Raw genomic sequence first — 26,953 nt, 5'->3', positions numbered from 1 at the left:
AAAACTACATTTAGAAACAGTGAACTATAAATTTATTACAAAAGCAAACTCGGCTTAATTTATTACACTATTTAAAAAATCTACGCTAAACCCATATTATGTTTTTCTATTATTACACAGATGATCCTTTGAGCTGAGTAAGAATATATGGAAATTACAGACCGTTTTCATTGCAATGGAATACTCATTTCGATTATAAAACTTATTTATGCTAAATTCAAGCAAAATTTGCAAGAAATGATTTGAGACATTCATATCTTCAAATATTAAAGTACAAATATGTGAAGTTACCTTGAAAGTTAAACTTCTAAGGTTAATTTAAGCGAACGTGTTATTTTTACGTTAACGTTTTCTTGCTTCATCTATTTCATCGTCGGCCATCACCAAAATGAAAATTGGATTGCGTTTAAATAGCGAACTAACTTGTCATTCAAAGAGAAAGAGAGCTAGGGAAATTCACCAGTAAGCTGCTTATCCTTGAGACTTCCAACTGTGCAGGGATACCTGAGTCCTCACAAAAGATTGTATTTGTTAAATGGCAAAGTTAGAACCCTTGATTTAAATATTTTAAATTCTAAGACTCCGTAAATAGCGATGCTTTATTTAAAATTTACTTGTATTAAAAGACGCAGCTTTTTAATATGCTTTTGATTCCAGCTTTTAGTAATTTAAGCTTTTAAGCATTTTAATAAATTTTAATGCTTTTAATAAGCTTTTGATGTCAGCTTTTAGTAATTTAAGCTTTTATTAAGTTTAGTTCTTTTAGTTAAGTTTTCTGTTCTTGGAGTTTAGTTGCCTACTCAGAGAGAACATGAAAATTTGTTCAAGCAATAAATAAATAAATAAACAAGCGTCAATTTAACTTGATTTAAAAAAATCAGATTTGCATTTGTTTCAGCAGAAATTTTAAAAATGAGTACCTCCTGTTGTGCAGCCGTCCACCATTAGCTTGTGACTTATTACCCAGACTTACTGAAACAAAAGTCGTCCCTCCGGGTTGACCGGGAGCTTGTTCCTCCTTGGAGCGTCTCTGAGGATTACGGTGTTTAAGTGTGTTTTAAGGCAGCCTTGTGCTTGCCAGGTCCTTATGCCCTTCCTTCTAGTGCACTGTGTATACACTCTACTATTATAAAAAGAGCATCTTCTGCTCAGTACCATTATTTATCTATTGCGTTCAAAAGAGAAATTTCCAGGGTTGGAACACTTTAAATCAGCAAATTAATTTCCTTCGTCTTAATCAGGCTTGTCAAACTCGAGGCTCCTATTCATTTTTCTGCGGTCCTCGGTTCGGTCCGAGGGCAAACAAAACCTATAATTATAATATAGTAATAAAAATTAGAATTTCACATAATATTACGGCATATATACAGTCTCAAGTACTAAATAGGACTCTTGAGGTGATCTCTTTTTAAAAGCATTTTCTTAACTAACGCTGAGAAAGGCCAGGCCATTTACATATGGTATTAAATTATTAGGAATTAACGAATTAATTAAATAAGCTAAGCTAAATACAATAATTATTAAATTAATTGAATAAGCTAAATTGATTAATTAGCTAAATTAATTAATTAGAATTAGCTTTTTAATTAAATAAATTATTAGGAATTAGATTCAGTGCGACTCAACAGGGAAGCAAAAATTCAGTGAAGAGGTATCACCGAATTTGACAAATACCTGCCACAAATTCATTTACAAAATTCATTTTACAATTACCTGCCATAAATTCAGGACAGCCGCAAATTTTGTATGTGATATCCATCCTCGGCAATGCAAATTAATGTGAACAGCTTTTCTCCCTTTTGAAAAAGAACAAATTCCCAACGAGATCCAAGTTAACAGGCATTCATTTGAAAATCGCTGAAGTAAGCAGCTAATTGCAGGAAAAAAGACGTCGGGAGCCGGGAAAGAAATAACAGTTATCCATCTATTTATTACCAAGATTTCCTTATGTTATTTCTGTTTTTAAAGAACTGCAGTATATGGTAAGATTTTGTGCATTTATATTTTAAAATATTGTTATGAAATGTCAAGGCGCGGTAAGGTAGCTTCCCCGCAAAGCAAGTTTTGGGGCTGCCATAAAATGGCAAGGGAAGGCCGGGTTGCCACATTTGGCGAGAAATCGCCCATTTGCTGACATTTGACGACAAAATTGGCGGTATGGATGGAGAACCTTCTGGAACGAATTCTTACCGGTTTAGCCCAGAATGTTCTCGAACACAAGCCGAAAGCTATAGAAACCCTGCTGGTCCGCAGTCAGTGTGCCTCGTCTAGCGAGCTGATAGTTAGTCATTGAGCGAGTGTCTCGAAGTCTAGCGCCGAACTGGTCGTCGAGTACATCGAAAGAGTCTTTTAATGTATCGCGAGTAAATGCATCGTCGAGTTTTGTCTTAGAGTGTGCTGAGCTCCGGGAACGACTGAACCGAGTCGACAACTGTACTCTTCTGTATCGTAGAATGCACCGCGAATTGTAGCGTGGAGATTCTCGAAAATACGTAGAATTCCGAGAACGACCGAGGAGAGTCGGGAGCTGTAATCTAGTGCTTTGCCGTGAAACTGTCTTCACGTGATAGCCTGATAGTCTGAAGGCTGTGTCGCTGACTGTTCCAGCGTGTTCTTCGACGACTGTAAAAGTGTTTTGGAGCTGTCCTGATTAATATTGGTAAATAAAGCGTGTTTCGATATTCCATCAAGTGCTGTCGTCGTTATTCACTCCAAATCCATACAAACCCCGTACGAACGTGAAGGAAGAAAATAACGTAACAACTGGTGTCAGGAAAAAAGGTAACAATACATCAAGTGTGAAATTGTTTTTCCCCCTGCTGCCCGCACTATTGTAAAATGGTACTATTTAGTCCACTGGAGGTACTGAGTTTGACATCCTTGGTCTCTACAGTTCCCAACTTTTCTTCCCCCCTAAAAACCTGATCTTAATTCTAATATATATGCACAAGACGTAAGACATCAATTACAGCGAGTCACATTCAGACACTCTTTAACATCTAATTCCAGACGTATACGTTCTGCTCATATGTATTCATGATACGAAAAGTATCAATTACAACGTGTCACACGCAAAATTCGGACATCATTTTTGGAAAGTGGATACAGTCAGAAACCTTATACACATCTGTGTAACAGAAATTTGTCCATTCAGCAAGTCTAATTACAAAAACTTACTTAAACAAGCATAAAATGATAAATTAGATTCTGATCAAAGGTTATAATGCGCCGTCCACAGCGTCACTTAATCACGTTGCCTTTATTAGAAACATGCAGGATTTCGAGAAGTTTTCGTCAATTCATTTCATTATCACGAAGCATGTGATACAGCAAAAAAAGTTTCTTTAACTAATTTTCTCCTGAATATTTTTGACAACTCCGATAATGAAAATCCAAGGCCAGTTTTTTTTTTTTACAAAATATCGCAGTTATTCTGCTTCATTTCGTGCAGTTTTATTAATACGATTGACATTTGGATAATGATAATCAAAAAGTTATATTTTTAAAATGATCATCATGCAAGTCTTATTATATCTAATCATGCTTTATTATTATATTAGCATATTTTATCCCTGGAAAACGATGTTAAAATTACATTTTATCAATTAGCGGATATTTTATTGATATAACTCTGCACACTTTTATAATATTTTATATTGCTATAATTCCGCACACTTTTGCGAAATAAAATTTAAAGATGGATTTTTTACAAAAAGTCTACAGTTCGAAGAATTTAAATAGTCCCACAGATAAAATTCCTTTAAACAAAATAATTTAAGTTGTTTATTAATTTATCTTAATTAACTAACAACATATGCATTTATGGGTTTGGTTTGCTTTGTGTGATTATGCAAAGCCTCGAGGATTATCTGCCTAAAGGGAGAGATGCCTTCGTGGAGGACTTTCTAAGGAAAACTGGCTTGTATATACGTTATACATGGAAAAAACAACGAAAACGCCCATTCAGCCAGCCCGTTCGTGGGATTCATTTATGGGAGAGCCAGCTTGCCACAGCAATAGTCGCGGATTCGAGTGTTGGAAAAGGCATGGAAGTTTGTAGATGTGATATCGGCCCGTAGGCAACGCTTTCGGTTTTGAGACGATTTAATGAACAACAGGCTCGTTATTGCTATCCAATGCATGAACTATAGTCTGTTACTTTAAAATAGGCACTTCAAGGCCTTTCAAACCATGTCCCAGTTGCCATTGCAACGCATTTCTTCTTCACCGCACATAACTTATTATCCCCAAATCATTTAAACTGCAGTTCAAGACAAGCATTCATTCGTGCGCATTTCAGGAAGCAAAACACTAAAGGGAAATGTAGTGGGACAAAAGCAGTTAAGGATGTTGACTTTATCTGCCCTACTTGTCTTTACCATGGTTACGAATGAAACCGGGCAGGAGAAAATAACCCAGACGTGCCTACCCTAAAATCGCAAGCAAGTATAGCAAGTGTCCGGTCATTGGATAAATAAATTCAGGTATATATACAAAGTCATTCATTACTATCTGCTAGTCAAAATGAAAAAACAATGAATATAAAAATAGCATCCAGCAATTTCTTAATTCCTGAAACAAGATTCCTTTAATATTAAAAATGTTAAAAAGTTACACAATTCTTTTATTTCTCTTCTTAAAAAAATAGTTTATCATAAGCCCGAAGCCAAAACAACAGTGATAACAGAAATTATTTCATAACATGTGTAGCATTCTCGTTACGTTGCAGTACTTCCGACTTCCCATTAAATTTCTTAAACAAGAACAAAACGTAATGCCGAAAAGTCCTGATGGGTCTATCACTGTAAAGATTAAAAGAACAGAATTTACTCGCTGCGCTTCTAATTTCATTGCAAGATAAAATATCTTTGCTGATACTTCTAGAAATTTCTTTTACTGGATAATTTTTACTCTATGCATACGATTCAAAATTTAAATATTCAGCATTAAAAGTAAAAATTGGTAACTTGTACACGTCGTGAACGTATGTGATACTGCCATAATATTAAAAATTTTTATGCAACTGAATGAGCACGTGTCGTGAATCGTACTTGCTTGCGGTTATTCGGACCACGTGCCATAAGTAGTACTTGCTTGTGGCGCGCATTCGGACCACGTGCCACTGTGGGCGGTTTGGGACAACCACTTGATGAGGAAACAGAAGGTCGCCCACACAAGGTCGGATAGACGGACGGTCGGATAGAAGAAGAAATTTACGTTACCTTCCTTCCTTTCTCTAACACATTAAAAGGTAGGAGAGGCTGCGATATTTCAGCTTTAAATGTGTTCTTAATTTTATCCGCAAGTTCCTGACTTAACTGTCTGGACGATTTTGTAGCTGGCAACTCATCGCCCAATCATCAAAATACCAAAATTAACTTAACCATTTTATTTGTCTTCGCTGTTAAGAGAATTACTCAAACTAAAATTCCCAACTCAATGATCCCTGATAATTTCTAGGGCTGAGAATTTTAGAAGATGGTAGATGTCAATGAAATGTGCATTTTTGTAGCTATTTAGGATCATCATCACAACTAAAAACCTGTTGTTTGATATTTCTACAGCAGATCGTATTCACTGCTGGCAATCTCTCTTCTTCAGCATCTGATGCGTTCTTGCCAAGTACGTAGAACAATTCGCATCCTCCGGAAAGGTTTAAGTTGAAACAGAGGTTAAGGTAAGCCAAATTTCGAGATAACGTTTAAAATTAAATCGAAATCATACTGAGACAATCGTTTTTGTCGATCTAGTCCGTTGCAAACCACATTATATAACCATGAATTTTTAAAATTCTTATTTTAACATAGTTAGCTGCAAATTTCAACAGTTTCAAAACCTTTTTTATAGTCCCTGATGTTCCTTAATCTAAAATTTTGTCCATAAATTTCTTAACGATCCCTTGCATTGCCTTTTTAAGTAGGCCAAAATGTTTCTCATTTTATGTACGAACATATTAATCTGTTAAGTTTAAGAAGAAATACCAATAATATATCCATAATATATCTATTATTAATAATATATCTACAAATTATTATCTAAACCTGCATGGTGGACACACAAGCATACAGTGTAAAATAAAGTTCACTTCACAAAATGTAATTGGTTACGTTCGGTTACCAAGATGAACACTCGGTACATCAAGATGAACACTCGGTGCCTATCTGCATTGAGGAGAAAGAAGGGAAACGCACTTGTAAAAGGAGGCTAGAATAACATTATAAAACACGAAATAGCAGGCTCGATGAAGCATTAAGAATTAAACTGGGAGCAGAAGAAAGATAAACTATATTTTCTAAACTTAGAATAAGTGTCTCAAGGTCACAGCTTCTATCGCTGTTTTCTCTAGTAACATGCATCATCATCTCATAAAACAGCATTTCTCAAACTGCAATCTTCGAAGCCTGCCTTCTAGTCCTCATAGATTTTCAAAACATCATGTTATTCGTTAAATGAAGCCAACAAGAATTTAGGTAATTTTTTGCTGATGATATGTGGCTGAGTATACATTGGCATACCTTCCAAATCAATTCTTGAAACGTAACTAAATCCCTGCCTGCCAAGTGACTCTCTGACTGTTACATTGCCCTTGAGAAATTAAAGGAATTTGAGAGGAAATTTATGTAAAGACAAAAATTCAATGTTGTTTACTGATAGACTACCCATAGCTCACTTATTCCAAAATTGAAAACGAAATTTATCCACATAATGGGAGCTTTGCAAAGAAATATGCGGGCAAATCAAACCAACCATTGGGGCAATTAGTGAATCAGCCTTTTCATTTCTGACTCAAATCGATAGTAAAACTTGTGAGCATCAAGAAAAAGAATATATCGTATATTCTTTGCTAACTGCTGGCAATTTAAGGAACATTGTAGAAGAGCGTAACAAGCCATAAGAAATATTCTTGATACTGCCACCGCTCGACAGGCAAAATACACTCATGTCTATAAATTAAGGATAATGCAAAATGAGGCAAAGGAAGAGTTAGAAGCAAAACAAATTTGACTTATTTGTAAAGCTTATTTATTAAACAAAAGGTAAAGAACAAAAAAAGATGCTATATGTTTGATATTATTTAAAAATTTAGCAATTTTCTCTCCCTGGAGCAAAATACAAAAAAAAAAAAAAAAAAAAAAAAAACCTATTAACAAAAAACCAATATTACATGGTTGGTATGATTGTTAATACATTGTATGTCTCCCAGACGACGCAATACAGTCCGTACAACGCCTAGGCATGCTGAGTATCAAATTATCAATCTGATCTTGGGGGATATTACACCACTCAAAAAGCAATGCTCTCCGAAGTTCCGGTAGACATGTAGGAGGAGGTTGACGGGCTGCAACTCGTCGGCCAAGCATGTCCCACACGTCCTCTACTGGATTCAAGTCCGTTGAGAATGCTGGCCAGTCCATACGGGTGATATCCTCCGATTGAAGGCATTCGCTTACGATGTTTGCACGGTGAGGACGGGCGTTGTCATCCATAAACACGAATTTTGCACCCATGGCGCCCAGAAACAAACGTACATGTTGTTCCAGAATGACGTCCCTATAGATTTGGCTTGTCATGGTTCCTTCCAATTGGAACATGCAGGTCAGTTCTGGAACCCAGAATAATTCCACCCCAAACAAGCACTCCTGCACCACAGTAACGATGTCGTCCAATGATGTTTTCTTGGTGGTAATGGGTACCTAGAGCTCTCCACATGAAATTCCGGCTAGAATCAGACTGCAAGCTAAACCTGGACTCGTCGGAAAACATCAAAGAAGTCCACTGTTGCGGTGTCCACAATGCATGCTCTCTACTCCAGGCTAACCGCAGGCGACAGTGAGTTGCAGTAAGTGGAACGCATCTGACAGGTCTACGAGCATATAGACCAATCTGCCCTAAGTGTCTGTACACGGTCTGCCTTGAAATTGTCGTACCAGTGGCTGAAGAGGGCTGATGAGACAGGTCTGAGGCTGTGCTCCGCCTGTTTCTTTTGGCAGTAACTGCTAAATACCGGGCTTATTCGGCGTTGTAACTCTGGGGCGACCTGTGCTGTAACGTCTACTCACATTACCATTATCTTGGAATCGTTGCCAAAGCCTGGAGATGACACTCTGGGCAATTCCAAGTTCGTCTGACACTTCCAGTTGGGTACGCCGACATTCCAGACGGCCGATAATTCTACCACGTAAAAAATCATACAAATGCGTCCTTTGTGTCATAACTATTCGGTTATTGCACTGAAATGCTTATAAAGCGCCTGCGAACAATTTTACTTCTTTGCCTATATTTCTTATACATCACTCTCTTACACTCTCGTCATTGTGACGTACCATCGGTGTCATCTGGTTACTTCCTGAAATTTGCATATGATTCTTTAAGATGTATGTAGTGATTTTACAGGTGATATATTTATTTTAGAGTTCGATTTCCGCGTGACTCCGAATTATCCTTAATTTATGGACATGAGTGTACAATAGATAAAAACTTAGTTTTATTATAAAAACAGCAATTTCTGTTGCACATCCTTTTAGAGATCATCGCGGTTACAGACAAATTAATTAAACAGATGAAAGCAAGGAACATAACCATCCTGACGGGAATTTCCACCAAGTGTTTAAATTCGGAATTGGTGAGGGGGATGCAATGCTGAAACAGCATTTAGAATTATCTTTTAATAAAACAACGCATGTATTGCCTTAAGTACAAAACGAAATTAAACATGCTTACAAGGAAATAATTTAAAAAGAATTGATTGAAAAAATAAATTCAAGCAAATATTTTTCAATTATAGCGTATGAAACTGAAAATATTTCTTTGATAGGGCAAGTTTCTTTATGTATAAGATTTTTGAAAGCGAGGACAACAAATTTTTACCAGTTCAAATTTTTTTTGCAGTTTGCGCCAGTAATTTCAACACGTAGAAAATATATAGCAAATACAATTTTGAAACCATTAGAATCATAACGTTTGAATTCAAGATATAAAAGTGGACAAGGATATAATAGTGCTGCTGCCATGTCTGTAGCATTCAATGGTGTACAAGTTAAAATTAGAGAAAAATTCCCATCAGCACTATTTGTAAATTGCGCCTTTCATTCTCTACATATTTTGGCTATTTCAGACGTATGCTAGATTAAAAATATTCGTAATTGCTTCGGAGTCGTTAAAATTGTTATTCATTCATTAATACTCTTAGAAGAAATAGTGTGTTGCAGGGTAGTGTATTATAATAGAATTGTGCGCTTAAAACTATCTTCTACGCGACGGATACAGCAACACAAATCTAGCATGGCGATGGTAGACGTGCATGTGGTCATTTGATTCTTGCTCTTGAAATAATTGGAAATTCTGATAAAGCTTCGTCTGATCTGGAACCTACATTCTTCTAAATTCATTGAGAAGTTCCAATTTTGTTATTTTACAAATAACAAAATGTCTTGAGAATTTACTTTTTGTATCGTAAATAGGAGGAAATACTTTTTGTATCGTAAATAGGAGGAAATACTTTTTGTATCGTAAATATCTCTATTTACAATACAAAAAGTATTTCCTCTTACGATTTTGCAAAGGTAGTGGAACTCATTGATGCAATTCAACTGTGCGGCGATATTGCGAAAGAACTTGAAATGATTCGCAATCAATCAGAGAATCTCCTCTTTTTCTAAAATTACAATTATCTTTTTCTAAAATTACAATTCTCTTTTTCTAAAACAGGAATCCGTTTTAAAGTAACAGGAAAAAAAAAATTAATTATTCTAATATTCCAGCAGAAATACCCGAATCTTTTTTTAGGAAAACAATTTTTAATGAAATTTCGGCTGCCCAACCGTGGTTGTGGTTAGCGACGCTGACTGGGAAGAGAGGTGGGAGACAATCGGACCCGTCCTCCCGGGACGCTCTCCTTCAAAATTTGGGGCGGAGCTGAGCAAAGTCGTACTGTTACTTGTATGGTGCTCAAGCAACAGGTGCCATCTTGCACTCTGTGCCACGATGAATTTCGTGGGCTCGTTCTGATGTTACTGACAGACAAACGAGATAATTAGCAACAACAAAAACAACAATAAATTCTCGCATGCTGTAATTTTACATCATAAAGAAAAATTCACAAAGCAGTAACGAGTTCACTGCATATTTTAATGATATCGCAGATGAAAAAAAAATCTAATGTGTACACCACATGACTTCCTTGTACGGAATATTAAATTATAAACATTTTTACTTGCATTTCACTTATTGGATTGAATTAAATCTACTTTGTCGATAGCGTATAAACGACAATGGAATAAATGCACTCTTTAAAATTCACTCTGTTTGTTTACCATAGCGACGCTGGGGAGTTAGGTTCACTTAACAGCGTTATATTTCGTTCATATTATAACTCAGAATGCACAAAATTTATATCATTTCAATAATAGAATTTTCTAATCGTTGCCACATGTTCTATTCAAATACTATAATAAAGCTACAATGATATATAAAAGAAATTAAGCAAACAAAACAAAAAAGTAACTGTTTTTCACAGACGATTGAGTATTTCTCATTCAATTAATTCAGTTCTCACTTAGCGAGAAGGCAAAAATACATAAAAACTCAAAATATCTATATTAAAAATTACGAAGTAAATTTTGAACACTTATTTCCTCGAAAAAATTCCAGAAAGATTAAGCATGATTTAATTCGCAATAATAAATGAAGGCGTTATCTTTGTTGTTGCGAAGCTTAGTCTCTCTAGGTTGGCAAAAAATCTACTATTTTGCTGTTTCAAATGTGTGTGTGGGGGATTATGGCAAAGCCTCGAGGGATATCTGCTTAAGGGGAGGGATGCCTTCGTGGAGGACTTTCTAAGGGAAACTAGCTCGTATACACGTTACACATGGGGAAAACCACGAAAACGCCCATGCAGCCAGCCCGTTCGAGGGATTCGAACCTCGGGCCGAACTACCAGTGTTCAGAGACTTTACCGCTCGGCCGCTGGTCGGCTGTTTCTAATGTAAACAAACATGTCCGCCATGTTACTTAAAAATTAAGCTTAGCCGCACTTAATCAGCTTTTAAATTGTTGATAATTCTACAAATATTGCTTGCAGATTTCTTAAATGCATAAAAACCTTAACCGGTAGATAAGAACAACATAATTCAATTATTTTTAAAGCAAAACATGCACAATTTACAAACATATAAGAGTAAAGAAACTGAGATCCCTGAGCCGGGTAACAGAGTGGATATATATATATATATATATAAATTAAGTTTAGGAGATAATATAATCAATATTATTTAGTAAATAAATTATAAATGTATTTATATATACGTTTGGTCCGGCCGATTGCAACCAAAATATGAGGTGCACATCTATATCTTATAGCAGTCCTATATACAAAATTTTAACGCTCTGAGGCTACTGGATTTTGAGTTATGCGAGATACATACTATATACGTACGTACAGACACCACGAAAAATTCTCTTCAGAATTCATTTTGAAGCAGTTTTATAGTTTTTTTGGAGAAAAAGAATCTTTTATTCTGACCTTACGTACAGATGTCACGCAAAAACATCGTTAAATTGCATCCGATAGCGGTCAAAATGGATATTTTCGTTGAAATATGCTGCCTGAAACATTTCGCGATTACAATACTTCCTTTACACTTTCTACAAGGAAATAAAAGAGAAATACTGAAAGAAGCATATTCTTAATATTTATCAAATTGTCATATTATTAGTATTTTGACTGCATAATACCAGCTATGGAAAAAGAAATTACAGGCACAACAGACAAGATCAACTGCTGCAGAAGCTTTACAAGACAACAGCGTAGATATTTTCACGAATATCCAAAAACGTTTAAAAATTTAATCACATTGCCTGTTACAATATATACAGTTGAAAGATCATGTTTATTAAATATTTTTAAAACTTCTTAAATACTACAACTGAAATGTGTTCAAATGGACTCGTGTTTGCTATACATATATAAATATATATACGGACGCGAAGGAAAAGTATTAAATATTTTGAAAAAAAAAAAAGAATAACTATAACTTTGTAAAAACTAATATGTATTTATTTCATTATAATCGCACCTTTTCAACCCCTTTTTTAAAATTCTGATCGTTTTTTCAATCGTTAAATGATTATAATAATAGGATTTTTGTATATGCACGGATTAATTATCTTTCCTTTATTTCTGTAAAGTCTATGCCTCTTTGGGAACATAAACTTTTAAAAGGATTATTTATCTTCTAGTCTTGCGAAACAAAGCAGACATCAGAAGAAGGATGTCTAAGACCCTTTTATTCAAACATAAAATTAAAAAATGATTCAACTTGGGTTACAAGAAGCCGAGCACTTCTGGCTTAACAGAATAACATAAGAACTATAAATTTCAAGGTGTAGTAGATTGACCTAACGGCTCGTAGAATACTTTAATGCGCAGGAAGAGCTCTGGTTTGAAGTACACAGGCGAGAAAAGCTTAATGGCTAGAACACTCAACGCCGCTGACGCAAGTCGCTAATAATCACAGCATAACGTGGCTGAAATAGACAAATACTCTCTAAAACTAACTTCCAAAACTCTTGCTTAAATAGCACTTCATTCTACCTTAATCCGAATAAACTCTCGCTATCTCATTACATTCTGTCATTAAAAGTTTGGGCGAAAAGAGAGTAATAGGAAAAAAGCTAACATAAAATGAACTATTAGTTAAAAATAAATAGTAGATAAAACTCGCATCACTTATTGGAAAAGTTCGTTCGGTATACGTCCAAAGACCTGGAATGCATTAGTAACCAAAGTACCACTGTATATGCATTTATAACTTAAACAGAATTATAATACATTACTGCTATAGTCGGGAGGCTCCAGATTTCCACCATTTGAAGTGTCAGAACAGTATCAGAATTCTTACCTGTAAAAGAGGAAATAAGCTATTACTTTCATTACGCGAAATACACAAAAAAACTATTGCAATAAAGTTAACGGTAAATTAGTTTTATACATTTCATTTTAAAACAAATGCGCATATTGATTCTGACGTACATGCTGATTCACAGTATGCACGCTTTTTTAATATTATATAAGCAGTTTGCTTTTAAATTTGATTTCCTGTCAATCTTTTCCTTTCTGTCCCGTCGTTCGACAAATGTGCAAATAAAGGTCAAAATTAAACGGCAAGAGGCACGAGTATAACTGATTAGATATCGATTTAACTAAAACCTTTTTTAAAATGTATTTATTATTATTATTATTTACGTGCGCCACCCTAAGGCATTACACGGAAGGACGGGAGGGATGCCTTCATGGAGAACTTTATACGGAAAACGGGCTCGTTTTAACACGTTACACATGGGGAAAACTACAAAAACGCCCAGGCAACCAGCCTGTTCGCGAAATTCGAACCTTGGACCGAACTACCCGCGTTCAGGGACTTTATCACTCGACCGCTGGTGGGCCTTTAAAATGCAATTGTTGCGAAAATTTAGGAACAGCTAGAACAATTTTCCCTGCGCAATTCACTATTATAACTATTTTTTGGCTTAATTCCATTACAATGTTAATGAAAGAGTTTCAACTATTAACGGATTTATTAAAATGTGCCACACAGCAAGAAGCGCGTTACAGATTTACGTTAACATCGGATCTAAAGATAAAAGCAATTAAAAAAAATAAATCATTTTTTTCTCAGCTTAATTCTACTATTAAAGCAAAAGTCTTCAAACTATCTTAAATAATTAAAAAAACATTTTCTACTAACAGCAACTACAGTAGGAAAGTCTTGAGATTCTAACATGATTAACGAGAAGTGAAGAAAACGTAAAGTAAATATATCACTCGCACATATGCTTAAAGCCTCATAATAAAAACGTAGACGAAATGTCTAAAAAACATCGCAAATGCAATAAAGTTAATAAAAAGTCAAAGAAAGAATCGAACCTGTCGACCTTGCTTCCTGAAACTGCCTCTCTCCTGACAGTTCTCCCACGTTGTATACCCCCTCCCCCATTCCTTATAACTCCGTTACCTGCTAATGTTTTATTTCCCTCCCAACCTCTAGCTTCGCGTAGGCGATGAGATCAGCCGATGATAATAGAAAACAAGTAAAATAAATTAAAAGTTTTGAATCGAGCATTTACACGTGGGGGTGATGCATAGGCGGTAAAAAGTAGAGGAAAGGCCGTGAGGAGGGAGAAAATATTAGACGTTTCATTCACTAAACGATTTTCAACTTTTATTTTGGTTTATTTTTTTTTATTTATTTATTATTATTTTAAGGACGTTTCCGTTCTGATTACAAATAGAGGGCAAGGTTTTCAGTTTAACGAACTGAAGTTTTACAAAAGGGCAGAATTGATCAAATTCTGACTAAACAGTACAACTACTATGGCTGAACCTTATTTCTCCACGTAAATTGGAAGGAGAAATTGTTAATGATTCCAAATGTTTTTGCATAACTGCATGACTTAATTCATTTAGAGCTATACCTGCGTCCTTCGAAACCGATAGAGTCTACGCCAAACACAAGGTTGTTCCTTTGCTAATTTTATGTAGTCGCTGCATGTTTCCCCATGTGTAACGTGTATACGAGCCAGTTTCCCTTTGAAAGTTCTCCACAAAGGCATCCATTCCTTTAGGCAGATTAATCACATAAACCTAAACTCTTAAAAATCCTCCATGAAGGCATTCTTAGACAGAAAACCCTTGTGTGCTTGGCCATACTCGAATTACTTACCTAAACATACTTTTCTCTCTTTGTTTTATATCTGTAACAGAAAAATATTCCGATATTTCAGCCTAATTCTTAGCTGAAGATATATAATTAAAACATACTGTACCTGTACTGTATAATATCATGTTTAGTTTGAAAGCATTGTAAAGAAGTAACAGCAAATCATGCTTGCCATGCAAGCGCTACCTGAACTGTTAGACGTCAGTTAAGTTTATATTCTTAATGAGGATTGCAATGGGAATATAATACAGGAAAAGTTTGATAATTTATAAAAGTTTGATAAATGATTGTTTTATTGAAATGACTGATTTTTCAATGATTTATTAAAATGATTGATTTATTGAAATAACCATTAAATAACTTACTTTTAATTTAAATAGAAAGAAATATAAGAAAGTTTTCGCTCGGCGCGTCTTGCAACTTTACTTTACCATCTCTTTATTTTATTTTTTAAATTGAAAAAAAAAAAAAAAATTCTAAAATACCAATAAAAATAATAAAATTTTTAATTAAATCAGAAAGAAACCAGATAAGCCTAAATTTTTCAAACGCTATTAAAACAAGTTCTTCTTCTTCAACAACAAAAAACTATTCTGCATTTTTGGTCTAATTTTTTATATTTGTAACTATACTCCGATTGTATATGTGATCAAAATTATACAAAAATATCATTCTTTCCTATCAATCTATAAAACATTTCTGAGTGCCCCAGAAGAATGTCAAATTCTAACTAAATTTTTATGGACCTTAAGTTTAGAAAATACCACTTCAACTCCGATGACGTGCTTTTTTCCCCAGCCCATATCAAAACAGATAAAATACAGGCAAAGAAAAAATGAACTGATACCGGAAATGGTTTTTAAGCAGTTTTTAAGTACATTTCACATGTAACACAAATGTTGTATCGCCCACACAACAGGAAGTGGGGAGAGAAAATAAGATTCATACTGAGGCTCACATGGGGCTTCACCAGTGGGTGGGGTGGAAATTGCAAATACGGATATTAGAAACATTTCTTTGGAATAAACTTATCCCTGAAAGAGATTGGAAGGGGATGGGCTTCCTCAAGAACATGACCTTAGAGATGAAACATTTTCCCCACCGCAAAATGGTAGGAAGTGCATTTAACAAAACTAAATATAAAGATAGCAAAATGGTAAATTCATAGAATATGAGTAAAACAGCTGTTAGGAATTTTTCATAATAGTCCAAAAAATCCAGTTTAAAAATTCTGAATGTAAAAATGTAAAAAGGCAACAAAAAAACACCCTTCAAATTCATTATCCTGAAGGAAGAATATTATTGACCAAGTTTTACAAACATCTTAAAAAATATTAAAAGTAGACCTCTCCAGCTTTTTTAACAGAATATTTTTCATTGGATTCTGATAATTCTCCACTGCAAAATGCCTCTTACATTAGGTTAGCTTCGAACAGAACTCCACATTCCTGTACATGTTGGGTTAGCTCTAACACTACACAAGCTCGTGTTGATATCACTGTCCACTCTCTCATACTCAAATTGCACGATATTAAAGTAGATCACGGGCCTCATTTACAAAAAAGTATTGATTAAATTTTCAGAAAATTACTGTATATATTTGACAAAACATAACAAATAAGAATGCTGCAAAGAAAAATTCAAATTTATATATTTATACTTACTTTTTGTCTGAAATCTAAACATTGGCTGTACAAGATATTTCTATTGACGACAGTTTGTAAATCAAACGTATTGATAGCTAAATATTAAAATTTTCAGACTGACATTTATTCAAATGATTGTTTTATTGAAATGACTGATTTTTCAATGATTTATTCAAACGATTGATTTATTGAAATAACCAATAAATAACTTACTTTTAATTTAAATAGAAAGAAATATAAGAAAACTTCTTAAGAGACACAAAGTTTGAGAATACATAATATGCATTACATTAATAAATAACGACAATTTTGTTCTCTTTCTTTTATTTACTACATTTTTCTATGAAACATACAGAAAAAATGCATGCTTGTATATGTATGTAAATAATTGTACGTAAAAAACTATAAACATCTTTCCCTCTTTTTACTACACCTTTTAGCTACAACAACTACAATCACGGTGCTTCGATTTTTATATCCTTGAAGGAAAGTTACAAGAAAGTACCTTCGTCACGAATTTATAAGTACTTTATAAGTACTTATTCGAAGTCTGGTTCTGTTCATAGACTTTTTAATTTTCAACTAAGGGAAAAAAAAACTATTCACGTGCAAATAAATATGCTTCCAATAAAGCGATTATTCTTATTGCAAAAATTCGTAACTAAAGATATTTATCTTTCGACAAGCACTAATAAAAGTTAATCAAACTCATATCCTCAAATCTGTGATTAAGATTTATATATAATACAAATCAATTAGCTCTATTTTTAGATTTCCGGAGCATTTCTCACGTTCGTTTTTGGTAATGAAGACGATGTAAAATTGGGTTCGAAGCCCTCAAAATCTTAAGTTTTTTTTCAAATTCTTATAATAAAAATAATGCTAATTAGTTTACGGACTATGAATTCGCGTACAGCAGAAAATCGCTTTGGAAGCCGCATGCGGTCTATGGGCCAAGAATTCGAGATCACTGATATAAAGTATCCACAAAGTCTTGAACAACTTTCACAGTTTGTCGTTTGGAAGTGGAATAACTTATATCTTTGGTATTGATCACATTTTCACAATTAAGGCTCAAAGTTTTTTGTAACAAGGGGCACAAGTAACACAAATTAGACAAGCGACAAAATGACCTATAGTTGACTATCTTCCAATTGTAAGCAAATGCCATAAATCAATGTATCGATGTAAATTCTGGTTGTTATTATTTTTTCACTTGAAGAAAATGATCCTAAAATCTTTTTATGTAGCAACCCACACCAAACAGTCACTGTCGGGCTGTCCCGCTGCAACTCCCTTGTGAAGCGAGGATTCCCAAATCCTCACATTATGTGTATATTAAACCAAAGCAAATTACTGGGGGAAAAACTTTGACGTACGTGTACACCACTACCTCTACAATACAATTTACCTCTTACAGTGCGCTCAAAATAATGGGGTAAAGTTGCTCAGAGACTTCATAAACACCTTATATTATTAATTACTTTTTTGTAAAAAAAATACAGAGTTACAAATCAAATTAAAAAAAAAAGAACACAAAAGGAAAGGGAGGGAAAAAGAAAGCTAAATAATTCTGTACTGAGATAACGTGAACTTTTTATTAGTTACAGTTGCAGAGAAATTAGGATTTTTTTGGAAGCAGGAGATGTGAAAAATTGGCAATGCCCTCGCCGGGACTCAAACCACGGACCTCTCGACTACGCGCCGAGTGCGCTAACCACTATAGTATGAAGGCATGCTAAGAAGGCGGGAGAAATACTTTATATACTCTCCCTTTTAAAGAGCGACTGGAGATTAAAGGACCCAATCACCACATTTTGGGGATGGAGAATCATCATTCATCAGCCTTTTAGTTCGACACTGTAGTGACATTAGGTTATTTCGAAGCAGGAGACGTGAAATATGAGCAATGCTTTCGCCAGGACTCGAACCATGGGCCTCTCGAATACGCACCGAGCTAGCTGACCACTACACTACGAAGGCATGCTAAGAAGGCAGGAGAAATACCTTATACAGTATTCCTGTAAATATTTACAGAAGTAATTAGACGGATTATTTGGTTACAGCAATACAAATTAAGGCTGATATTACCCTAATAATAAAATATCTTCCATACAATTGCTTCATGAACATGGAATTATTCACTTTGAAAGAAATTGCTCAAAAAAACTATAAAATGAAGTTCTGCTTCAATTCGAAGGAAGCACTTTGAATATTTTTATTTTGCAAAACAACAGGAAAAATGTTCATTCATATGATACAATCTTTTATTTAAATTTTGCACTCATTTTAGCAGGCCCTTCATTTCATATAATTTATCTTTTCCTTCTTTTATTTCCTGAATTATATCATTAATTACATTTTTTAATTCTGCAAGTGATAACAGCAGCGGACCAACTGACTTAGCAGAATCTTTATCCTTATAACTCTCAATTTTAAACATTCATTTATAACAGACAATTTTTTTGAGAAATAAATTGCCATTTCGCACTAACTAAGGCTCTCTTAAGTGCAAGCTACCTTCGTGAAGGATTTTCGAAGAGGAACTACTGATCCGCATTCACATTACACATGATGAAAAACACACAGCCAAAACGTTCACAGTATGCCATAAATTGAATAAGAATTGTGCTCATAGATTTTAAATTGCTCAGTTCATTAAGGACTTTTAATAGTAACTGAAAAGATAAAGATCATAAAGTAACGTCGAATAGTAGCACACTGAGAACTGGCTATGAGCCAGATCGCGTGGGAGATGAGTTAGAGATCTTATCTTGTGCAGTAGCAACACTTACTAGGCCAGGTTGATGATAAATTATTGAGAGAGTCAAGTGATGTGATGTAACAATTCTAACTTTTCTAAAAACTTCTTCCTCCACAGATATTTCTAGCGTCTATTTGCAACTGAGGAAAATTGTCTCGTTACCTATCTTTTGTCAATTTGTTTGCCTATACAGCATTTATTCAACAGGATTTTTATAATTATAGTAAAATATTGTTGCGTTTTTCTCCTTTTCTGACACCAGTTGTTACGTTATTTTCTTCCTTCACGTTCGTACGGGGTTTGTAAATTTGAAGTGAATAACGACGACACTTTATGAAGTATCGAAACACACTTTATTTAGCCAATATTAATCAGAACAGCTCCAAAATCACTTTTACAGTCGTCGAACTGTTATAAACACGCTGACACATTCAACGACACAGCCATCACACTGTCAGGCAATAGCGGTGGAGACAGTTTCCTGCAAAGCACCAGAGTACAGCTCCCGACTCTGCTTGGTCGCTCTTGGAACTCCACGTACTGTAAGACTACAACTCGCGATGCAACTCGACGTCACATGAGCACAGCTCCCGACTCTTCGGTTCAGTCGTTCCCGGAGCTCAACGCGCTTACTCGACGATGCACTAACCGCGATACACTAACAGACTCCTTCGGTGCGCTCGACGACCCACTCGGCACTAGCTGCCCGGCTGTCAACTCGGATCGACTCCGCACGGACTGACTCGCTAGACGAGACACACACTCCCGTCCTCTCGATGAAGCACACACTTGATACTAATTCTCCGCGTACCAGCAGGGTTTATATAGCTTTTTTGACTGGTGTTCGAGAACATTCTGGGCTAACCCGGTAAGAATTCGTTCCGGAAAGTTCTCCATCCGTCCATGGAATATCGCCAATTTTTCGCCAAATATCGCCAAAAAGGCGATTTTTCGTCAAATGTGACAACCTTGCCTCTCTTTGCTATTTTATGGCAACCCTAAATCTGCTTTGCGGGAAAGCCATCTTACCGCGCCTTGACATTTCGTAACAATATACTGTTTTCCAACACGTAAGAAACAATTACTTTATACTGAGCAGCATTTAAAAAGAAACAAAATCATGGAAGCTAGATGTGTATGATATATGATAAATTATGATAAACAGTAAGGTAACAATATAGAGTGTTTTCTTAGTTTGTAAAAATAATCATTATATTTATAATTATAATTATTAACAATTATTTTTCAGATGTTTGTCAAAGTGTTGCATTTGAACATTCAACTGGACATCCATGACCTAGAGCAGAGCTTATTAAACTTTTTTCAATCGCGACCCCTTTTTATCACTGAGATTTTTTCGTGACCCCAGGACCCTCATAGTATATACGAATATTTTGTGGGACCACCATAAGCATTGCGCAAATCCGACACACGCGTGTGTGAAACTGTGAAATCTTTCACTTGTACTGTAATATACTATTGCAGTTTTAGGTCATTAACTTTTATTTCTAATTTTAAGACATAGAACAATGTGAGAATTTTAAATAACAGACGAAATGACAGCGTCACGTGCGAAGCAAGTAAAGTGAAAGTTTCTATTATAAAAAGAATGCGTCGAAACGTTTCCCTTTTTTTCTTTGTCTGTATTGTCTTATCTTTATATATATTCACATACATTGTGTAAAAATATTTGGTAATTGTACAATTATTATAATAAAAAATATCAAAACTGCTAAATTTTTTGGCGACCCCCTGCTGCAGGTCCCGCGACCCACAGTTTAAGAAACGCTGACCTAGCGTATTTTGTCATAGCAAGTGAAAGCACCTAGTACGCTTTGCCATCTCAGTGAAAATACAGCAGAGATATAGAAGGAATTTTTTGTCTGTTCTTGAACACAACAGCCATAAAATTCTTAAAATTCACATAGGATAAAACAGTTAGCCATGTTTCTGAGTTTCAGTAATGGAAACATTTCAAGGATAGCAAAATGTATGTCACTGACAAAGCATATTCTGGAAGGATATCCAACGTATCATGATCATGACATGGGAAGTCAATAAGTGCTGACTAGTTCGAAATTGGAGCCAAAACTCATTTGCGTAGAGCCATGAGGCAGTACCTCAGGGCAATTATTATTTACATATGGAAATCATGTCTGAAACCATAGGAACACCACCATAATACTACATTCTTACCAAACCCCTTTTCTTAAACTCTTTAAAAGTATTCTTGGAGACCATGATTGTCTTGAAAATACCCTTTACATAAACTCCAAAATCTGTATCAAGCTTAATTCTTGAAACTTTTCTATTTTCATACTTTTATTATCAAAATTCAGCCACTGTTTTCGTTTGAGTGAATATTCATAATAATTCATAAAAGTCAAACACATGTAGCTCTGAAGTACTTTCCTCAATATTTCAGATGTTATCTCGGTGTTCAGTAGTCTATGTCCTTCCAAGAACATACGTAGGGGCATATCTTCATTTAACATGTCTTCCTTAAGTCCTTAATCCTTAATCTTAGACAAATCATTGACCTGATTCATCAAGATGGCAAAATATTTCTGCTATTCCTTCTATTCCGTTTTATTTTAGCCGTATGGGAGTATACACGTCTGGGAGTTCACTTTCGTATAGCGGGGTCATTTCAAAATTCGTGTGTATATGTGAGATGATTTAGAATTTGGAGATGAAGGTACTTCCAATTACGGCCAGTTGAGCAATTTCTTTATTGCTGATATCATATTTTTTGATTTCAGCACAGATAACTGCGTCTTTTTTTCAAAGTTACGTTGGTACTTCCACATTTTAGAGAAAGGAAGAACAGTAGCGGATAGCATGATTGCTAGCCACAGAAGCGAGTAAAGAAATGCGCTTATTGAAACTTAAATACTGTTAACTCACGGTCATAATATATATATATATATTAATAGGGTGTCCCTGAATCCATGGGCTAAACTTTAAGGGAAGGTAAAATACATTTGGAGAAGCATTTTTTTTGTATAGCAATTTGGGGCGAAAATGAAAAATATAGGCGGGGAAAAAAAAAAAAAAAAAAAAAAAAAAAACAGGGAATTTTTAGAAAACTAAAAGAAGCTCTTTGTGTGCTCAAATGTGCCACGACGAACATTGATACAGCCCTAGCATCGTCTAGCAAGTTATTGGCGTAACCTTTCCAAGAAGTCGAGTGTTTAACGAACAAATAAACCTCCATATTCAATATTTTTCTTCCTTAAAATTCATTTTTTAAGATATGTCACGAAACTTGTATATCGTCTTCTCTAAAAGTCTTTTACCAAAAATAAATACAGCGTAACAATTTATGACATTGCCCTCTACCGGTGAAAATGTACTTCCATCACTGAATCGACTTTTAGGGCTTTTGGTCGGACGTTTCAGCACTTATTGTAATATTATGCCGATAAACAGCTTTTTTTCATTTCCTTACCATTTCCTGTTTTTCCGCCTACACTTTTCATTTCCGACGCCACATTGCAGAACAACAGAAAAAAAAAAAAAAAAAAAAAAAAAAAAAAAAAACGCTTCTTTATTTTTTTACCCACCTTTAAAGTTTGGCTTATGAATTCAAGAAAATTATAACTTAAATTAGTAATAGCCTAGCAATTCTTCCTTTTATTTTGTATACCTCCCTTTTCTCTTCTAAAAGCAGAAATTGTTTATATTAATTTTTCTGAACTGCGTCTTTCCAAATTAATCCGTTTCATGCTTTCTTATGTAATCATACTGAAATGCGGTCAGCAATCATCCAATCAGATTTAAAAAAAAAATTACTATATATCTGGCGCTTTGCTGATACGTACCATTTTTTTTCCTGCTTCGCCTTGCTATCGTCGCGAAAATGCCCTGCTTGCTTCGCCTTACATGGGCATTTTCGTGTGTTTTCCCCATGCATAACGTGAACATGAGTTATTTCTTTTTAGACGGTCCTTCCCGAAGACATTTTACCTTTGAAAAATAGCCTCCTAGTTCTTTGTCTTAATTAAAACGCCAAACAACTTTTGTGAAAGTAGTTACATTTCTTAACCCTCTCGACATGCACACATGTCAATTTGCTCATATTTCGATGCATAAAATGGCACGAAGTCAACTTAGGTATTCAGCAATTCACAAATGAAGAAATCATTCTTGAAAACAAGATGCCCATTGTTGAAGTTTCATTGAAAATCTTATCGTGGGCGAGGTGAGATGTTGAAGTACTGCAGCTAATGAAACCACTGAAGTTGATGATAAGGATGAGCCAGCCAACTAAATCCTCGAAAGTAGGTTACGATGAGACTCTTATTCTAGTCACATACTTAGACAGTAGCTTTCTTTCCCTTAGTTTATGCCGCTTCCGTTGTTTATTTACCATCTAAATTCTGGTGAAAAAGCATGAATGAAATCCCGACCGGTCTACCCACGCTTTACTACTTCTCAGGTCTAAACCCACTACATATGTTAATAAAGAGTCGTGAATCAAAGGATTAAATTTGTTTTTTATTTTTTATTGCGATAAATGAAAGCTCAAATCCTAAAGCTGTAACAGAAACAACTCATGTTGCTGCAGGTCGTGTAATAAATATTTCAAACACTTCCAGCCTCAAGTAATTATTCAAATAAGAACAAAAATCTTTCGTCTAATATATTGCTAGTATCGACATATAGACAAAATTATAATTGCAGTAATTAGTTGTCCAATTTTAATATAGTTTCCTCTTCATATAGACAACAGATAAAACGTATGCTTCATAAAAATGGACCAGACAGTAAACAAAAACAAAAATAGGGAAGCTTAATTGCAAATTAAAATCGGGGCGAGTATTTCACGAACTTAAGTTTATTGAAATAATAAATAAATTAAAATTCAATACGAAATATGGCAATTAATAACTGAAAAATATAGAAATATTCATGCGCTTTCATTCAGGAGACATTATCAGTGGATAGGCAACATAGATTCATGAAGGCCCACCAGCGAAAGTGTTGGCCGCATGAACGTTTGCATGGTTTTTCTCGTGTGTAATGTGAATACGGGACAATTGTCCTTAGAAAGTTTTCCACGAAAGCATCCCTCCCCTTAGAGAGATAGCTCTCGAGTGCTTTGCTGTAATTATATAAATCAAACAGAGCTTTAATATGGTACTATAATATGAGGAAAGATGGTTCATCGAACTAATACTTAAAATGTGTTCGTCGATATATTTTTTCCTGAATGGCGAACACTATATCGTCTTTTTTTGACATTGGCCACTCCTAAGGCCAAAGGTAGTGGCCATTTAATTGTGAAGGTTCCTAATAGACGGCCAGCGTTACCTCCTATAAAGGGACGGACATTTACAACCATGCCTTCTTCGGGATTCGAACCCGGGCCCTTCGGTATCGTAGTCGGCTCTCCTAACCATAATGCCATCTGGGCGGCGTTCGTCGATACGTATGCCTTAACATAATTAAAACACAAGTTTAACAAATATAATTTTTAAAGTCAAGAATCAATTAATAATGTAATAAAACTGAAAAGAATTCAGGAAATAAAATTAATGTAAGCAATTAAACGTTAGTCTTTAACATAACTATTTGAAACAACAATAAAAGCGCATATAATGCATAAGCGTAACGTGTTCCCTAAGTGAAACCGCATGATATTTAAAATTTTAAGCTTTTATTTGGAATATACACTGGTGTGCAAAAATTTAGGACGAGACGGTTTTTTCAATATAACTTTGTACAAAAGCTTTCCAAATCAACACATTTAATACCATAAGATCCCCAATACGTAAGGACATGAGTAATGTAAGCAACACTTACTAAAAGAGAAATCAGAGGGATAAAAAATAAGCTTTATTGAAAAAGTAGCATGGAGCGCAGTGCGACTGAAGGCCAAAACATCCCTGTGATGGGTGTCCAGCAAGAAACATCCGGTCTTTATTAGGGGATATTATCTCCCCTGACTGCTGGGCAGGTTTCACAGCGTCTGCCCATGCTGAGAAAGAGGGTGTCAATGAGTTGTTGAGGCATTGCTGCCCATTCGTCTTGCAGCGCCAATCGAAGCTCCGGAATCGTTACTGGTGGTAAGGTACGAGCTGCCAAGCGTCTGCCTAGAAAATCCCATACATACTCGATGGGATTGAGATCCGGAGATCGTGCCGGCCAAACCATACGTTCCATATCCTCACTCTCTAAGAGCTGTTCGGCAGCTACTGTGCGATGACATGGTGCATTGTCGTCCATGAAAAGGAACTGCGGACTCATAGCGCCTCTAAAAAGACGCACATATGGAAGAAGAATCTCGTTACAATAACGGGTCCCGTTGACTGAACCTGCGTCGAAGGTGTGAAGGTCTGTACGACTACCAAGCATGATGCCTCTCCAAACGAGAACACCGCCACCTCCATACCCGTCCCTTTCAATGATATTCGAGGGATGATTGCGGCTTCCCCGCTCTCTCCAGATGAGTATGCGATGAGAATCGCTACTCAGACTGAATCTGCTCTCATCTGTAAAGAGTACTCGTCCCCATTCATTGTCTCTCCAATTCCGGTGTTCCCGGCACCACAGAGAACGCCTTCTCCGATGGGCAGGCGTTAGAGGTACGCACCGTACAGGGCGTCGTGCAAACAGACCACCACCGTGCAGTCTTCTGGCCACGGTAAAACGCGATATCGGTCGTCCAGTCGCCTGTGTCGTGTGTCTAGCGATTTCTCCCGCTGTCTGCCGCCTGTTTCTTCTGGCCTGTAAGGCAATATACCGGTCATCTGCGAGTGTGGTTCCTCGTGGACGACCACTACTAAACCTCCGGATAGCTGTTCCTGTAGTTTGAAATTGCCTCCAAAGTCGTGAAACGATGCTGTGAGCAATTCCGAACTCTGCAGCCACACTTGTCACACTGCGGCCTTCCTCCAACTTCCCAATGATTCGACCTCGGGTAAAAGCATCCAGATGTCGTCTAACAGATTGATTATTAGCCATTTCTCTCTGAGACAGCAACTCGGTGTGATTTTAACTGCTATACGGCGTGCAATCTCTTTGCCAGAAATACTGATCTTACACCGACAACATGCTTTATACTACTCAGACACTCCCCCATTACGTCTACCTGCATATCTGCGCATGTGCTACCGTACATGACCTTACGTAATCTCCTGATTGGTCTTTCTGTCCGCTATGCCTCTTTGTTCAGCTGATATGCTAATTTTCGACTTCGTCCTTAATTTTTGCACACCAGTGTAGAGTTCTAAATTTCTAGAATTCTTGCACATTGGTTTTTGCCATTTGTTGATCCTGGAAGCCTATTTTCTTTCAGTTTTTAAGTGCGGTAATGCATGCTAATTAAAATAAAAGTCCATCATAAAATTGATTGAAAAACTCCCCTCTTTCATTAATGAATCATCACCACTGGATTATCAATCAAGTTTTCTCCGATATTGTCAAAAATCTAATCAATAAATGCCTCTGAGAAGAAACTCGAGACGTCATCTGATTCACACATGCTCCGAAGTTTCTGAGGTTATTTTTTTCTTCTCTTTTCTTTTCTTCAAACCTGGTGGCTCAACAATAATTAACATAGAAAGGAATAAAAATATATTATGCAGTATTGCTCTCACACTGCTGTAATATATTCCAAAACCGCTGAAATCGCTGTTTGCAATATTCGTGCAACCTGTACCGTAATGCAAGGAAGTTTAAGCGATAAATTATGTATGTCTTATCCAATATTTGATAAATTAATAAAAGTTATGTAATACACTGTATTTTTATGGTATACATTCTCGTCAATATCAAAGTAAATAGTTCTGAAGTTTTAGCGTATGCTAAAGCGCAGATAA

At 35.6% G+C, this 26,953-nt stretch overlaps 1 protein-coding gene across 2 annotated transcripts in view; it reads right to left on the bottom strand.

The window, feature by feature from the left end:
• Positions 1–26,953, bottom strand: part of LOC118184859 (uncharacterized) — a 755,975-nt gene that overhangs the window by 394,933 nt on the left and 334,089 nt on the right. Inside the window, exon 2 of one of the 2 annotated variants that reach the window (XM_085813830.1) lies at positions 12,835–12,899. The exons of the other annotated variant lie outside the window; for it this stretch is intronic. The gene's annotated coding sequence lies outside the window, so the exon portion shown is untranslated. The remainder of the gene's footprint in view (positions 1–12,834; positions 12,900–26,953) is intronic. 2 annotated transcript variants of the gene reach the window in all.

Source organism: Stegodyphus dumicola, chromosome 3 (assembly GCF_044657685.1).
Source record: "Stegodyphus dumicola isolate Sdum_Otavi_A_Nest chromosome 3, ASM4465768v1".
In the NCBI taxonomy this organism is placed as follows: domain Eukaryota; kingdom Metazoa; phylum Arthropoda; class Arachnida; order Araneae; family Eresidae; genus Stegodyphus; species Stegodyphus dumicola.
Note: the sequence above shows the minus strand (reverse complement) of the source record. Positions and strands in the feature narration are given on the sequence as shown.